Raw genomic sequence first — 16,950 nt, 5'->3', positions numbered from 1 at the left:
AGAGACCATACTTTTCATGGGATCTGTATGAAAGTTGGTCTGAATGTTTATCTTGATGATATCTAGGTCAAGTTTGAAACTGAGTCAACTGCAGTCAAAAACTAGGTCAGTAGGTCTAAAATTATTAAAATCTTTTGACCTCTCTAGAGGCCATATTTTTCAATGGATATTCATGAAAATTGATCTGAATGTTCACCTTGATGATATCTAGGTCAGTTTCGAAACTGGGTCATGTGTGGTCAAAAACTAGGCCAGTAGGTATAAAAATAGAAAAAACCTTGTGACCTCTCTAGAGGCTATATTTTTCATGAGATCTTCATGAAAATTAGTGAGAATGTTCACCTTGATGATATCTAGGTAAAGTTCAAAACAGGGTCACGTACCTTCGAAAACTAGGTCAATAGGTCAAATAATAGAAAAACCTTGTGACCTCTCTGGAGACCATATTTTTCAATGAATCTTCATGAAAATTGGTCAGAATTTTTATCTTGATAATATCTAGGTTAAGTTCAAAACTGGGTCACATGAGCTCAAAAACTAGGTCACTATGTCAAATAATAGAAAAAACGACGTCATACTCAAAACTGGGTCATGTGGGAAGAGGTGAGCGATTCAGGACCATCATGGTCCTCTTGTTTTAAATTGGTGTATTATATTTTTTGTCTCAACAAATAATTATTGTGCCCTTTTGGCTTGAAAATTCTAGTTTCATCCTAGATACCAGTACTTATATAAAATAATTGTATGAATGCAATAAGAATTTGTAAAAATAAATGTAAGAGGAGAAGATAAACTTGTAAATAATCAATTCAGAGTTATGGTTCTTGCACATTGCATTTCTTCTCATTGCCATCTGTCAATATATTCAGTGTAATTGAGTTATGTTTAGTACATTGCCATCACAAACTTATAAAGTACAAAAAGGGGAGATGAAACTGTACATATCCTTAAATTCATTTATGGTTCAATGTCTTTGCACCATGGGCCATCATTTCGTTTGTCACATAAAAAGGGGAGATAAGTGGTTTGTATGGTTTTGCTGTTTTAATACTTTAATTTGCAGGTATTTGTTTATGTAGGCTATATATTTGAAGATTGTCAACACATTAAACAGTTTGATTTACTATAGATAATGATACATTTGGATGTGGTAACCATTAAAAGGGCCATAACTCATTCATTTTGCATAATTTTTGTATATGCTGATTATATGCTCAAGTTTGTTGTTAAGTAAAAAGGTATTATTGTACTATGAAAATGGTTATCTGGAAAGCATATTGCAGCATTTTAATTCCCCAGAGAAATTAACCAGTATCCTATCAATGAATTAATTGGGGAAAAAATCATTGTTCTAAACCAATATCCTCTCAATAGACTTGTCTTGATTTGCATAGATCTGAACCAGTGTACTCTAAAATATTAATTTTGAAAAACATATCTATGTTGTGAACAAATATCTTCTCAATAGATTTAGACATTACTAGTATTTTGATTTGCACTAAATCTAAACTAGTATCATCCAAAACTTAATTGGGAAAACCACATCAGGTCTAAACCAGTCTTCTGTCAATAGTCAACTTGGTTTACAATAAATTTGAACCAGTATCTTCTAAAAGTTAATTGGGGAAAACCAGGTCAGGTCTCAACCACTCATGTCATTAGTCAGCTTGGTTTACAATAGATGTGAACCAATATCCTTTAAACGCTAATTGGGAAAACCATGTTAGGTTTTGACCAATGTCCTCTCAATATTCAAATTGGTTTACACTATATTTGAACCAGTATCCTATGAAAGTTAATTGGGAAAACATATCAGGTCTAAACCAGTATCCTCTTAATAGTCAACTTGGTTTACAATAGATTTGAACCAGTATCCCCTAAAAGTTGGGAAAACCATATCAGGTCTCAACCACTATTTCGTCATGGGTCAAATGATCACCTCATCAAGATGATGTGCAGAACCCATGAGTCAGTCATGTCGGTTCAAGGTCAAGGTCACAACTCAAGGTCAAAGGTTTGAGCCTTCCATTTTGTGTCCGCTCTGTATCTCCTAAACCCCTTGAAGGATAATCATGAAACTTAAATCAAATGATCACCTCATCAAGACAATGTGCAGAACCTATGAGTCAGCCATGTTGGCTCAAGGTCAAGGTCACAACTCAAGGTCAGGTTTGAGCCTACCATTTCTTGTCCGCTCTGTATCTCTTAAACCTCTTGAAGGATAATTATGAAACTTGGATTAAATGATCACCTCATCAAGACAATATGCAGAACTCATGAGTCAGCCATGTCGGCTCAAGGTCAAGGTCACAACTTAAGGTCAAAGGTTTGAGCCTTCCATTTCGTGTCCGCTCTATATCTCGTAAACCCCCTGAAGGATTTTCATCAAACTTGGGTCAAATGATCACCTCATCAAGAGAATGTGCAGAACCCATGAGTCAGCCATGCTGGCTCAAGGTCAAGTTCACAACTGAGGGTCAAAGGTTTGAGCCTTCCATTTTGAGTCCACTCTGTATCTCCTAAACCCCTTAAAGGATTTTCATCAAACTTTGTTCAAATGATCACCTCATCAAGAGCTTATGAGTCAGCCATGTCAACTCAAGGTCAAGGTCACAGCTCAAGGTCAAAGGTTTTAGCTCTGTATCTCCTAAACCCCTTGAAGGATTTTCATGAAACTTGGGTCAAATGATCACCTCATCAAGACGTTGTGCAGAATTCATGAGTCAGCCATATTAGTTCAAGGTCAAGGTCACAGCTAAAGGTCAAAAGTTTACCCTTTCACTATCCATAACAGTGGCGGGGGATTTAGCTGTCTTTCAGACTGCCTTGTTAAATTGCTCTTGTTCTGTAAAGCTTCAATAAAAATCATATTTTTTAAAAAATTCAATAACTTGGTACAATTGGAGGCAGGCTTTTTGAATAATATACATCTGCTGTTACATTATCTTTTATCATTACTGAGTGTTTATTATACTACAATTTTGATATGGGACTTTATGTTCATCATTTCCTTTGCATCCTTCCCTTGCACTGTTCTCCTGCATTGTTCAGCATCCCAGCATGCACCTTGCACTATGCTTGCCTCTTTTGCATAAAGTTCCAAGTCAAATTTAGTATAATGTACCATCTCTAATAATCACTCTGTTAGTTTCTCCAAAACATTTAGTGTAATTTAAATGAAATGTTCAGCATGATGTTATGTTATGGAAAACAGTCAGTCTGAGGTCAGTACATCAAATCTCAAGGTCTCCAGTATTACACATTTAAAGTACTGTAGTACTTATTTTGTGTCTCAGCTGTATTTAGACTTTTAAACTATTCATTGGATTCCAATGAAACTTTTAACAAAAGTTAAGCATAATGAGAAGGTATGTTGAGAGTCAGTTCTGTCCCTTTAAGATTAGGTCACAGACAATCGCACTTTTACTCCAGACTGTTCATACAGAAATAACTTACAAGATTTCCAGGGATTTCAATGAATCATTATCACATGGTGCAATTTTAAAAATCCTGGTTACCAAGTTTGGGTGCTAGCAAGGTAGTAATGTGGGCTGACAAGCATGGCCATCTGGGTTGTAGTTCAAATTGATATTTATTCACTATATTTAAACTTATGTTTAGCCCTAGCTTGGGATAGTATTGAGGCAGTTGGGGTCACTGTACAGTTTTCTGCCAATTGTGGTAATTGAATTTGGTTAAAACATTGGGGCCAAGTTAACTGCATCAAATGGGGTTTCAGGTCAGTAATTTAGTTGTCACCAAACATGGTGTGTAGCAAGTTTGAAATTATGAATTATAGATATTGCAATGAAACTTTATAGAAAGCTTTTGAGGAGAAGAGGCTTAAGACTGGGAGTCTCCAGGTCAAATGAGGTCAAGGTGACCATTTAATACTAAAACAGCATTTTGTCACCAGACTGTCTATAGCAAGTTTATACAGTTTGTATTAAAGCCTACTGGAGTCAGGTCACTGGTACTAAAAGTAGAAAACAAACAGTTTCTGATCAATAATTACCCAAGATAAACTAGCAGTTTACGAGGGCTCAGAGCGAAACTAGTCTATCTGCTTCTATTTCTGTATACACTTAGACTAGTTTCACTCTAAGCCCTCGCAAAGAGGTATTGGTTAAAGATTTATGGATAAACCAAAGTGTCAGAATCAATTTATTTTTGGCTACATACCGGTACAAGTTAAAAGAATTTTATTTAAAAGGGACTGGATTCTTCAAATAACATGAAAAGGGCTCTAGTGGTATTAGAATATTTAATACTTTTTGTCAAATTTCTTTACATAATATATTACATCAGAAGAGGGGGAAGGTGCTTCCGGTTCAGGTTTAAATTGCATTTAAGGACAATGTCATTCATTTCAAAGGCATTTGTAATCTTTCAACTGCTTTTACAGCTATATTGGGAAATTGTAATGAAACATATGTATGTTAGATAATGTTGGTTTTTTTTTTGTTACCAATATTAGATGATTAAGTAGAAAATCAATACACTTTTGACCAAAATGCCACAAAACATTCCAAAGGCAAAGGTATAGATCATCTTTAAAAAAAACACTGAAAAAAGTCATTGACAAGGGAAATAGGTGGAATGGCTGCTGGTTCATGTATCTGCATTTAAAGAGACCTTCATTCTTTTCTAGGTCAAGATGTGAAATATAATTATTACAGGTCGTTTTTCAGCTGATAAACACAATTTAAAAAATGTCACTGTGATTTCTCCCAGTTGAGTCAAACATTCTTATGGTGTTGATATCTTTCAAAAACAGGTGTAGCTGGTTCAAACAGCTTGCTATGGATTAATGCCAGAACAACTTAAGTGTCAAACAATTTTCATATGATGTAAAGCTTAATAGCTGTTTGGAATAGCACACACTGGGTTAAGAAATATTAGCTGCTGACTAATATTGAACTACTGTATTTCAGGATTTAGGTATGGTCAATTTCCCAGTAGCCTACCTACCCTATTTACCACATACAAATGTATTCTATATTTATTCAAGACAGTTTATATAGTTTCATTCAAATTGGAAAAAAAAATATGTCCTATCTACCTTATCCTTATCCTTGTTTGTTATTAAATACTCTATAGTTCTCACTCAGTTTTATTAAAACTGAGTGAGAACTATAGAGTCTAATAAAACTGAGTGAGAACTATAGAGTCTTTAAACATTTGGTACCTCTTAGGGTAAATACTGTGTTGTTATTAAATATTCAGGAAGTAATAGTTTAGATTGAGGATGTATACAGATTTTTAAAAGTTTTATGCAAAGGGGATGATAAGGGGAAATGCATATTTTTGTTAATGCTTACTCTAAGAACAAACTTTATTTTGAATGGTATTCTTTCACAGACATTGCATGATTCTTAAATTTGTAGGTAATGAAGTCTTTTCTTTGGAACTACTATTTTGAAAATTTAACAGATAAATAAAATAAATTGATACAATTATACCTTTCTTTGACAAGTTTTGTTTTTATTAAATTCAAAGCATATAATTATAGAAATTCAAACATATATTTGTATGACACATTCCTGTCAGTAACAGCTGAAAGATTTTTAAGATAGAAAAGTTTTTGATAGAGCATTTCTGTCTTTGCAGTGAAAGTGTTTGTATAAAAATCTATGAAAAATTAAAATCATAACATCTTTCGGAAACTTAAAATGCATTGAGCAACATTATAGCTGCATGAGTCCAGCACTTGACATACGGGATAAGCAAAGCAAATGTTCAGGTCTTTACTTCTTTAAAATGTTACAAATATCCTTTTATACATTTATATAGCTTTTACATACTCTGTGAAAAGTAGCATGTAATTTTTTTTGACAGAATTTCAGTATTTTGGAAATTATTCATCTTAGTCTGCTAACTTCAGCAATATGCATCAATGTGAAAATTGTACTATGAAATGGAGACCAACATTTCACTAATTCGTGCTTGTAAATATTGAGCTAGAAATAAAATATGACTTCTAATAAAATTCTAAGATTGGCTTTGCACTCAAAGTTTTGTCTTATAATGATTGGGAAATTCAAGGTCAAGGTCACTACAGGTGTGAGATCAAAGGTCACATAGGGGCCTTTACCATTGGGAAATATGCATAGTAAAACAACTAAGTCATATTTTCTATTAAAATGTCACACTTAAGAAAATAATGGTCATAAATTTATCATAATGCATTATAAGCAAGCACCTGTCTTGTATTTCAAGGTTTCAAATTTACAGTCTTGTTTGATAAACTTAAAAAAAAAAGTGAGAAAAATTTAACTTTGGGAATTTTAGCTTTGAAATTGGAAAAAAAAAAACATTCTATTTGCCATTGAGATTGGGGCCCAATTTAGGCCCCAAATTGGCCAGAAAAAAAACAACACTGGTGTTACATGATATTATAATGATATGAGAATAGCCATTTAAGTGCAAATTTGAAATATTTTACAACATAAAGAAAAAAATGAGAGGTCAATTTTGCAACAGTTTAAGTCTTTAAAATGAATATGCTTAAAAATTGGAAAAAATGTGAAAAAACATCATGTGGAAGCCTACTATAGCATATTTGGTACCAATAGATAATTTTTGAGAGGTAATGAAATGTGCTTTCATTACCTCAAATGCACCCCCCTTAGCATAAGCTTAAGCACTGGTTACTGTAAGTAGTTTTCCATATATTTTGTTAAATGTGAGTGAAATAACTTTTGAGCACAGGAATTTTTTATTGTACTATTTTGAAAAAAGCTCTGTATTTAAAGACTGAAAGAAAAGGTAAATTTTCTTCATTCTACTCTGTTGCTTTTCTATCAAAGCAGCTTGTTCGCTGTGCTTGTATCTGCATTTAGCTAACTTTCCCATCTAACTTCTTTTCCTATCCTATTTCACTATGATATCCACCTAACTCTAGCTAGCTATCCCATGGTGTTCCCCATGATGCTATTAGGGTATATATTTCTTCCTACTCTCTATCATATCCACCAAACTCTAGCCAGCTATCCCATGGTGCTGCCTCCATGATGCTACTAGGGTATATTTCTTCAAGCTAACTATCATATCCACCTAACTCTCTAGCTATGCCATGGTGTCCTTCCATGATGCTACTAGGGTATATATTTCTTTCTGCTTACTGTCACATTTACCTAACTCTAGTTAGCTATCCCATGGCATCCCTCCATGATGCTGCTAGGGTATATATTTCGTTCTGCTTGCTATCTTATCCACCTAACTCTAGTTAGCTATCCCATGGTGTCCCACCATGATGCTACTAGGGTATATATTTCTTCCTGCTTACTTTATATTCACATCCACCTAACTCTAGTTAGCTATCCCATGGTGTCCCTCCATGATGCTACTAGGGTATATATTACTTCCTGCTTACTGCCATTAGGACCAATATTATATCCATTCTAGCTCTCACATGTGCTGCCAGGTTGTATATTTCATCCATGAAGCTAGCCGAAGCTGCTACCGAGAGAGATGCTGCATACTGCCAGCCAGCCCATGTTTCTTCTGGGGAGCATTTAACATTCTTTGCTTCTTATAGCCTACCCTATATATTCCTATATGCCCATCTATTCTGTAGGGTCTTATTGGTAGTATATTTCTAATGGTCTATACTTTATATTTAACTTGCTCTCCTGTGTGCTACTGGGTTGTATATTTCATCCACCAAACTAGCCAAAGCTGCTACAATGTATAGTTGTATACAGCCAGCTACCTTTCTTTCCTTCTCACAGGCTGTATAACTTCCAGTCATCTACCTGTTGCTCTTCTTGACCGAAGTCTTTCAGTCTTTCAATATTTAGCCACTTCTGATTGCAGTGCTGTTTAAACTAGAAGATTATAAGTTAATCATTATGGAAATATGGGACCTATCAAGTTAACATTAATGTAACTCTTACAGTTTAAGCCAACCATAGAAAGTAATTCAAAACAATTAAAGTTGTATGATTTTTCCATGTTTGATACAATCCTTTCTTAGTAAATGTAAGAAAGCAAAACTTAAAGCTTTTAAAATCTGCATCATAATGGTTGTTTTTAGCTCATCTGATTTTTTGAAAAAAAATGATGAGTTATTGTCATCACTTGAGCGGTTGTCGGCGTCGGCGTCGGCGTTGCCTGGTTAAGTTTTATGTTTAGGTCAGCTTTTCTCCTAAACTATCAAAGCTATTGCTTTGAAACTTGGAAGACTTGTTCACCATCATAAGCTGACCCTGTATAGCAAGAAACATAACTCTATCTTGCTTTTTGCAAGATTTATGGCCCCTTTTGTACTTAGAAAATATCAGATTTCTTGGTTAAGTTTTATGTTTAGGTCAACTTTTCTCCTAAACTATCAAAGCTATTGCTTTGAAACTTGGAATACTTGTTCACCATCATAAGCAGACCCTGTACATCAAGAAACATAACTCCATCTTGCTTTTTGCAAGAATTATTGCCCCTTTTGGACTTAGAAAATCAGTTTTCTTGGTTAAGTTTTATGTTTAGGTCAGCTTTTATCCTAAACTATCAAAGCTATTGCTTTAAAACTTGCAACACTTGTTCACCATCATAAGCTGACCCTGTACAGCAAGAAACATAACTCCATCCTATTTTTTGCAAGATTTATGGCCCCTTTTGGACTTAGAAAATATCAGATTTCTTGGTTAAGTTTTATGTTTAGGTCAACTTTTTCTCTTAAACTATCAAAGCTATTGCTTTGAAACTTGCAACACTTGTTCACCATCATAAGCTGACCCGGTACAGCAAGCAACATAACTCCATCCTGCTTTTTGCAATAATTATTGCCCCTTTTGGACTTAGAAAATCATTTTCTTGGTTGAGTATTATGTTTAAGGCAACTTTTCTCATAAACTATCAAAGCTATTGCTTTAAAACTTGCAACAGTTTTTCACAATCATAAGTGGACACTGTACATCAAGAAACATAACTCTATCCTGCTTTTTGCAAGAATGATGGCCCTTTTTAGACTTAGAAAATCATGGGTAGGACAATATTTCTATTATACAAAAAAATCAGATGAGCGTCAGCACCCGCAAGGCGGTGCTCTTGTCTAAATATTATTGTAAGAGAGCATTATTTTCAGTTATTTAATATTGAAACTTTTCAAGTGACTAGGTTATAAAAATACATGATAGCATCAAGTCCCATAACTCTTAACATTCATTTTAACCAAATTATGCTCCCCCCCCCCCCCCCACCCTTGGACTAAGTAATTCCTGGTTTAAGTTCATATTGCATTCAACTCTATAGGTATTTTAAAAATTAGGATAATATTCCTGATTCAAATAGTCGAGCATTAATGTCTTAGGGACATCTCTTGTTCTTTGATCTCATGCGTACCAGATATTTCTAGGTCATTCCTGATAATTTGCTAGTCGGGACAAGTTTTCTAGAGTTATGGCCCTTGAGAATAAATCAAAATTGCAAAATTTAAAACTATTAAGAAGTGTATTGTATAAAATATAGATCAATTTGAAGGGTATATATTGTGACTAATCTACTCTGTTGGTATTTCTGGCATTGTTTGACAAGGTTCACTTAAGTGAAGTGTTGGTTGCTATTTTTTAGTATTTTACATTTCTCAGTTGATTCATTTTGGTTAATATGGTGCATTTCATTTAAACAGGGTTCATTAATACTAACTAGGTTACGGGGTTACTAGGCCAAGAAAAAAAATTATTAAGATAGCTAAGATAGAAAGTTGCTGTATCAAGGCTTTAATGGATAATAGGTCAAATGTCTTTTGTGACATAATGCAATATTAAAGTCATATTTCTGGCAAATACAATGAAATATTATACTGTTATATTAAAACTTTGGCATTTTATGTTTAAAAGTTTCTTTTGTGAATTAAATTAACTGAAATGAATTATGTTTTAAAATTCATTGGCATTTGCAATGTCTGTTTAAGGAATAATTTTGTAAGGTAAATTGGCAAGGTCAGTTGATATAATACGGAAAGTTTAAGTGACAAGGTAAATGAGATGAATGGATGCAAGACTTGATCTTACTTTCTTCAACATTTAATCCTATGGGCATTTTTTTGTGAAGCGGATCAGAATTTTAAGATATTTGTAATTAGATAATAGAAGGTATGTTGTTCAAGTTTAATAGTAGACAAAATTGTTCCAAACTCACCAAGGTTACATATTACATATCCTAGAATGTTGTTTGTGATAAGAATTTTGTCAAGATCATTTTTGTAAAACCAGAGTTCTGGTAAGTTACCATACTTCATGTTAAGACTACTGCAGCCATTTTCATGAACAACCTTTTATGCCATGTAAACATACACAACTTTATATATAATGTTTATAGCTGCATATAATTATTGACATGATTGCTGTAGTGAACCAAGAGTTATGGCCCTTGAACAATCTTATAGAACATAATACAGAGTACAAGATAATAATTGGCAAGATTGATCCAATAATCCATGAGTCATTGGCTCTTAGTAAGTTTTAATAGTGTAGTTTCACATTGTTTTCCTGTCCTATTAATAGAAAACCAAATCAAATTATTTTTTTTAAAAACAGATACAGAGTACAATGTATTTACTTTGTCTTCAGCCATAAAGTAGGTAAATAGGTCAAATTGTAAAAAATCCATGTTAGTACCATAGACGTCTTCTACCTATCTTGCAGAAAGCCTGTCAGAAATGAAGTCAATATACAAGCTTTGTTTTCTCGGGTAAAAAGAAACCTTAAAAGATGGTATTGGATAGAAATCCCATGTAAACGCAATAGTAGAGATATTTTCTACCAGTCTAAAGGTCAAAACAGAAACTTGATCATTTTTGGAATTGAATTAAATTTAAGTTCAACTAGGCCATCTTGTGTTTAAAGTTACCAGATATTATGTTAAGTGGAAGGTTCAGTTGGAAACTAAACCATTTAAGGTCAAAAACTAGGTCACAGAAAAAACCTTGGTTACACTCCAGTTATATTACCTTTTAGATGTGAAGCATGGTCAGGCAATCTAGCACTATTGTGACCCACTTAGTTTTTGAGTCGGCTAAAGGCTGAAAGCCTTTTGACGAGTCCTTGCTGTTCAGCGATTCTCTAAATGGACCGAATAACACGTGAAGGGATGTAGTTCCATTAGATTTCTCAAACTTCAAACAGTTCACTGCATGAATGAAGTTAAGTTGTGTCAATTCCCTTTGCTATGACCAATATACGATGTAATCTGTCATATTTATGACTTGTAATTGTGCAATACTCGAATGTAACTCATTAAGCATAAATGTGCATTTAAAGAATTGCGCAGGCTTACAAAGCTTGGGTAACATCCAGCGAAAGACAAAAAATAGTTCCACAGGGCTCCAAAATAGATGCGTATTAGCGTAAATTACGTATAGAAATAATGCAAATACGCATGTCTAATAATTTCTAAGCGTATAAAAACGTATATAAAATTACAGAAACGCACACAATGCTTTTTTAAAAACAAAATCTGAATCGTCTGGATGCGTTAGGTAACATAGCCGACCAGCCTTAATACTCCCACATTGAACGTAAACACGCATCGTATGATTTCTATAACTTTGCGTGGGTTGAATTTTGCAGTCAGTAAACGGAAAAATTATCGGAAGAAGAAGCTCTTACTGGTTTGTTTAGTTACTACTGATATTAAAAATGATTTTAATTCTTATTTTTCGAGAAATAAACAAATCGGCGAAACATTAAATTGTATTTTCTTGTAGTTTTTGAAATCGAAAGTAGATCGTCTATGTTTGGCTGCTTTCACGAAACGAAACAAATTTTTTTATGAAAAGATTTAAATAAGAGGTAATTTAACCGTAAACTTCAATGTCAGATACTGCCAATTGCTGCTAAATGTCTTCGTATCATCACAATTTGTAAAATAGTTGAAACTGGAGAAAAGTGTAATCGTATCCGGATATAATATTTTGGTAAATATCGAGCTGTGTTATGAAATTTTAAGAAAAAAAATAAAAACAAACTGAAACTGGTAGACTATACTGTCAGTACATCAATCATTAGCCGACTCAGGCCCTTCAGGCCTTTGATTATAAATTTAATCAGAAGTTTTAAGCAATTTTGGTGTAAGTTTTGGTTTAAATAATTTTAAACTTGATGTTGTATTTAATTATGGTTAGGGTAAGGAATTTTTTTTATGCCCCCGAAGGGAGGCATATTAGTTTTCAACTGTCCATCCGTTTGTTCGTTAGTTCGTTCGTCACAACGTTAACTTTTTGCATGAAGGCACTTTACTCGCGAACCACTGCACCCAGGACCTTCAAACTTCACATGCTGATAGTACTTATTGAGTACACCACCCCTACTGACTTTGGGGTCACCAGGTTAAAGGTCAAGGTCACAGGGGCCAACGTTAACTTTTTGCATGAAGGCACTTTACTCGTGAACCACTGCACCCAGGACCTTCAAACTTCACATGCTGATAGTACTTACTGAGTATACCACCCCTACTGACTTTGGGATCACCATGTCAAGGTCACAGGGGCCAATATTAACTTTTTGCATGAAGGCACTTTACTCGCAAACCACTGCACCCAGGACCTTCAGACTTCACATGCTGATAGTACTTATTGAGTACACTACTCCTACTGACTTTGGGGTCACCAGGTCAAAGGTCAAGGTCACAGGGGCCAACGTTAACTTTTTGCATGAAGGCACTTTACATGCGAACCATTTCACCCAGGACCTTCAAACTTCACATGCTGATAGTACTTATTGAGTACACCACCCCTACTGACTTTGGGGTCACCAGGTCAAAGGTCAAGGTGCTGCGGGGGCATTTGTCACCATTAGTGACAGCTCTTGTTTACTTCTTAAGATGGTAGGAGTGAGCTTTTTTCTTTTTTGTTATTTTTCTGCCAATCTTCCAGACCGCTGAGGAGGAGGTGCTGCTTCAAAAGATTGGCAGAGTTGCTTTTTGTTACAGCTGCCAAGGCCTGACAGATCCCTGTACTATTGATCGAGACATGCTAGCGTGACCATCGAGGACAATCCGGTGCCTATATGTCCGCAAGATTTTACGTGTGGAAGTAACTGTCTACTATTATGTGCCGGCAGATTTAGATGAAGGTTATTCCTGTGTTTTGAGAGATGGGAATCAGGGATTGTGAGGATTTTAATTTCTTTCAGGTGCACAGCCTGCCAGTGACAACTGACTGTATGTCCCGTCCATACATACAGTCGGCAGGATTTTCTTTCAGCGTCAAGACCTGCCTAGGACAACCTTTATGAGGTGGACAGGATTTCTTCTTTTTCCAGGTCCGAGGTCTGCCTTAAGAAAGCAGAACATACAGAGGTGGCAGAATATTTCTTTCAGGTTTCAAGACTTTGCAGATCCCTTAACTGTTGATCAAGACTGCTATCGTGACTATCGAAGGGCTCCGGTGCCTATATGTCTGCAAGATGGGAAGCGTGTGGGGGCTACTGATCTGCAATTCTGTGCCGGCGGGTTGCTGGATGATAGTTGTTCCTTTGTTGAGTGAGACGGAAATCAGGGAGTGCAAGGATTTCTTATTTATTTCAGGTCCATACCCTGCCTATGTCCTCTAATGCATGTTTTACTTGGACGGAACATACATTGGGCAGGTTTTGTTTTTCTTTCAGATTCAAGGCCTGCCAGGACCAGGCAGGATTTTCTCTCTTACAGATTTCTATGAATGTTTGCCTTCCTCTACCAGGACAGGCCAGTCTGTCAGAATTTTTTCATGTTGCTCACTTCTGCAATAGTGAATTCTTATTCAAGCAAATTTTCTTAACATAAAATGATTTTGCAGTTTTTTTCCTGTTTTGGCTTATTCAATGACAGGCTTGAGAGCAGAGACTTTCATTATTTCCATGATTGGAAACTGAAATGATGACGGTCATGGTTTAGAGATCCAGACATTGTTCCCATGGTGATGTGAAATTGTGCGAAGTGTTGTGTATGTGTCCCGCCGTCACTCTACTAGCTAGACCACTACTGCATGGATCTTCAGCATCAATTAGTAAATAAACTATATCTTCTTTAAATTAGTTGAATTCAACAAATTTCAACAATTTCTAAAACGGATTTATCCATCATTCAATTTGGGCAAGACCATTTATTTATCGAAGGGATGTTCACTGAAAATTTACTGACTGAATAGTGAACACTGCAGACCTTGCACTGGTCGCAAAGGCACTATCACTTGCAGCCAGCAGGCTACAGGTTAAAGTTAATATACCGTATTTTCCCGAATTAAGGCCCCCCCTCTAATTAACGCCCCCCGACCATTTTGGAGGGAAAAAAATCAACAAGAACGGGGAAAAATCACCTACCTCATTTTTATAAGTCCACATAATAAGTAATTTACAGTACTAAAGTCCAATGTATTAAAAATTAAACACACTTTTAAACAGTCCATGTACCGTAAGTCCAAAACATTTGTACTAAGTACGGTACGTAACAGAAAATTAAACGGTAAATACATTTTTGATTTGTTTTTACTACACTCGCGCACACGCTTCCTGACTTGCAGCAATGTGTTTACGATATACCCTTTTCTTCGGCAGTTTTAAGAACTTTTAATTTAAAAGCAGGCACAGCAGCGTGTCAAACCATTGACATTGTGTATTGCGCAATTAGCTACCCGCATGTACTAAGGAAAATGTTATCAGAGTACACAGCTGTTTGGGTCATGACGTAATGTGTAGTCGCGAGCGTGTCAAAAAGCCAGACATGGAATACACGAGGTACAGTACCGTATTTAAATGCATAAAAGACACACTGCATTAAATTGGATGCCAAATAATTACGTTTTGGGGAGATTAAACAACACAGAAACACTTTACAGCTAGTTTGAACGATGTTTTTAAGTTTTGTAAAAATTTTCATTTTTTATTTTTTTACCTCAAATAAACGCCCCCGGGGGCGTTAATACGGGAAAATATGGTATGTATTTGTTGTTCATATTACTAATATTAAATTCTTTTATTGTATCTGAGGTTAAATGATTCTTCTTGTTTGATGTATCTTGTAGGAACTATGATGACACTAAGGAAATATTCTACTATCTTCACCATGGTTACGGTTGAATTGTAATTCCCACATAGCAATTATTGCTGTACAGTGTAAAGCCAGCATGTATGTTATTCTAAGAAAGTGACGAGGTGTGTCAAGGCGGAAGCTGTGCAGCTGGACAGGTAAGGTTATTTTGAGAATATCCTGACTTTGGCTTGAATTTTTGTGTTTATGATATAGATTCTTGAACAATTTGATACTTTTTTTCTCAGCTTGAGCGGCCACCACTAAAATTTGAAAATGATGCCTTTGTTATTGCCATTTCTTTACTTCCTGCCAGTTTATCTGTAGGCATCCTGTGAATTTATTATTACATTTAATAGTGTAGAATTTGAAGCAGCTTTTAGGAACTTTGGGTCAACTTCCAACAAATTCTTAAGCAAAAGTATAGCTGGTTGGAAATTTTTGACAAAGTCCTGCCTTATTCTCACATAGAAATTTTAGTGAAGGTTTTGGGACTTTGAAGCAGGTTTTGTCACTTTCAGCTAATTAATGTACTGAATGACATGTGATTTTGTTAAAATTGAATGTGAAAAGGAGTCAGTGAACGGATAGGTTTATTTATCTTGGTTATGGCAATACACGATAGAATTCCCTATGAAATGCAAGGATTTTCAAAGTTACTGCCCTTGTATTACTGAATGTTCAGAAAATTGTGCGTGCACTTTATACAATTTTCTGTGTATTTTCTTTGGTATTGGTCTTACTTATTTCTGCAAAATGTAGGTCATGATTGATGAAGAAGCCATTTTAGAGAAGTTACTTCAGAGTTATGTCCCTTGATTTTATAAACAATATAAATCCGGACTAGATCTCTTAAGAGTTAACTGCATTGATTGGCAGTGTTGATAAACTAAATAAATACAAAGAAGGATGTTTTAAAGTCCAAATTAATGTGCTATATGTTGTGATTGGCACTAGGTTACTGAATGTACAGATATGATCTGGTTATAAAGTCTTGAGAATATAATTATGGAGAATTTCATCTTGGTAACTCAAGAAAGGTCTATGTTATTTTTCACCAAGTACTGAATCCAAGCTTGCTTTGCTAAATCTACAAACTTTAAACTTTGAGTTTTTCTTTCATAAATGCTTTAAAAACTTTTTAGCAGTCATTTATTTCTCTGATCCTTGACAAGAAATATTCAGTTGAGAAGGTGGCATGCTTTCCTCCCTTGCACTATACACCACCTTCCCTTTCACTGCACTTTGCATGTTTGCTGCTTTCTCAGTGGAAATTTCAAGTTGAAATGTTGGAGAAATAAGTATGCCAAAATTGGGAGGGAAGATTTGTCTAGTTTCTCATACATTTAAATCAAATAAGCAAGCAGTGTTTTAGTATGTGGTGTTCATCAATCTGTAATCTGCAACTAACCAGTAGTCCTTAGGGAAGCGTCACACACTTAGCCACTAGGTCATCGTCCACCATTTCATTTAACATCATCATGAAAGCAATCTCACTTTCTCTTATATAATGCAGAATAGACCAAACAGAAAGTTTCATCAAAATTTATATATTTAGTGATCAAAACTGCCATTCGATGCTCTGATTACTGGTTATTCATATTAATAATGACAGATTATGGCAGAGAGATAAATAAACTGACTCCTCTTTCATTGTAAAATACCCACCATCAGTGCAGGTAAATGTATGACTGCATTAAGAAGTAAAGATAAACTAACAATTCTTAGCCATAGTGTTAAAATCAGAATTCTGGAATAAATGGCTCTGTTTTTCAGACATTTTTATAATAAATCATTTAATAATTCAATGTCTGATCCAAATAAACTGGCTACTCTGTTTTAATCTCCCGTCAAGTGTAGTGGGGGGTTATAGGAATGATCTCCATCCTTCCGTCCGTCCTCCTGTCTGTCTGTAATACTTTCATGTCTGCTCCTTATCTCCTAAAT

The 16,950-nt window shown here is 35.0% G+C and overlaps 1 long non-coding RNA gene across 1 annotated transcript in view; it reads left to right on the top strand.

The window, feature by feature from the left end:
* LOC123526298 (uncharacterized) overlaps positions 1–16,950 on the top strand; it is a 45,534-nt gene that overhangs the window by 1,659 nt on the left and 26,925 nt on the right. The window contains exons 2-3 of the long non-coding RNA XR_008366961.1: positions 13,807–13,984; positions 14,999–15,161. This is a non-coding gene — a long non-coding RNA (uncharacterized LOC123526298). The remainder of the gene's footprint in view (positions 1–13,806; positions 13,985–14,998; positions 15,162–16,950) is intronic.

Source organism: Mercenaria mercenaria, chromosome 14 (assembly GCF_021730395.1).
Source record: "Mercenaria mercenaria strain notata chromosome 14, MADL_Memer_1, whole genome shotgun sequence".
In the NCBI taxonomy this organism is placed as follows: Eukaryota; Metazoa; Mollusca; class Bivalvia; order Venerida; family Veneridae; genus Mercenaria; species Mercenaria mercenaria.
This window is presented reverse-complemented; position numbering and strand designations above follow the sequence as displayed.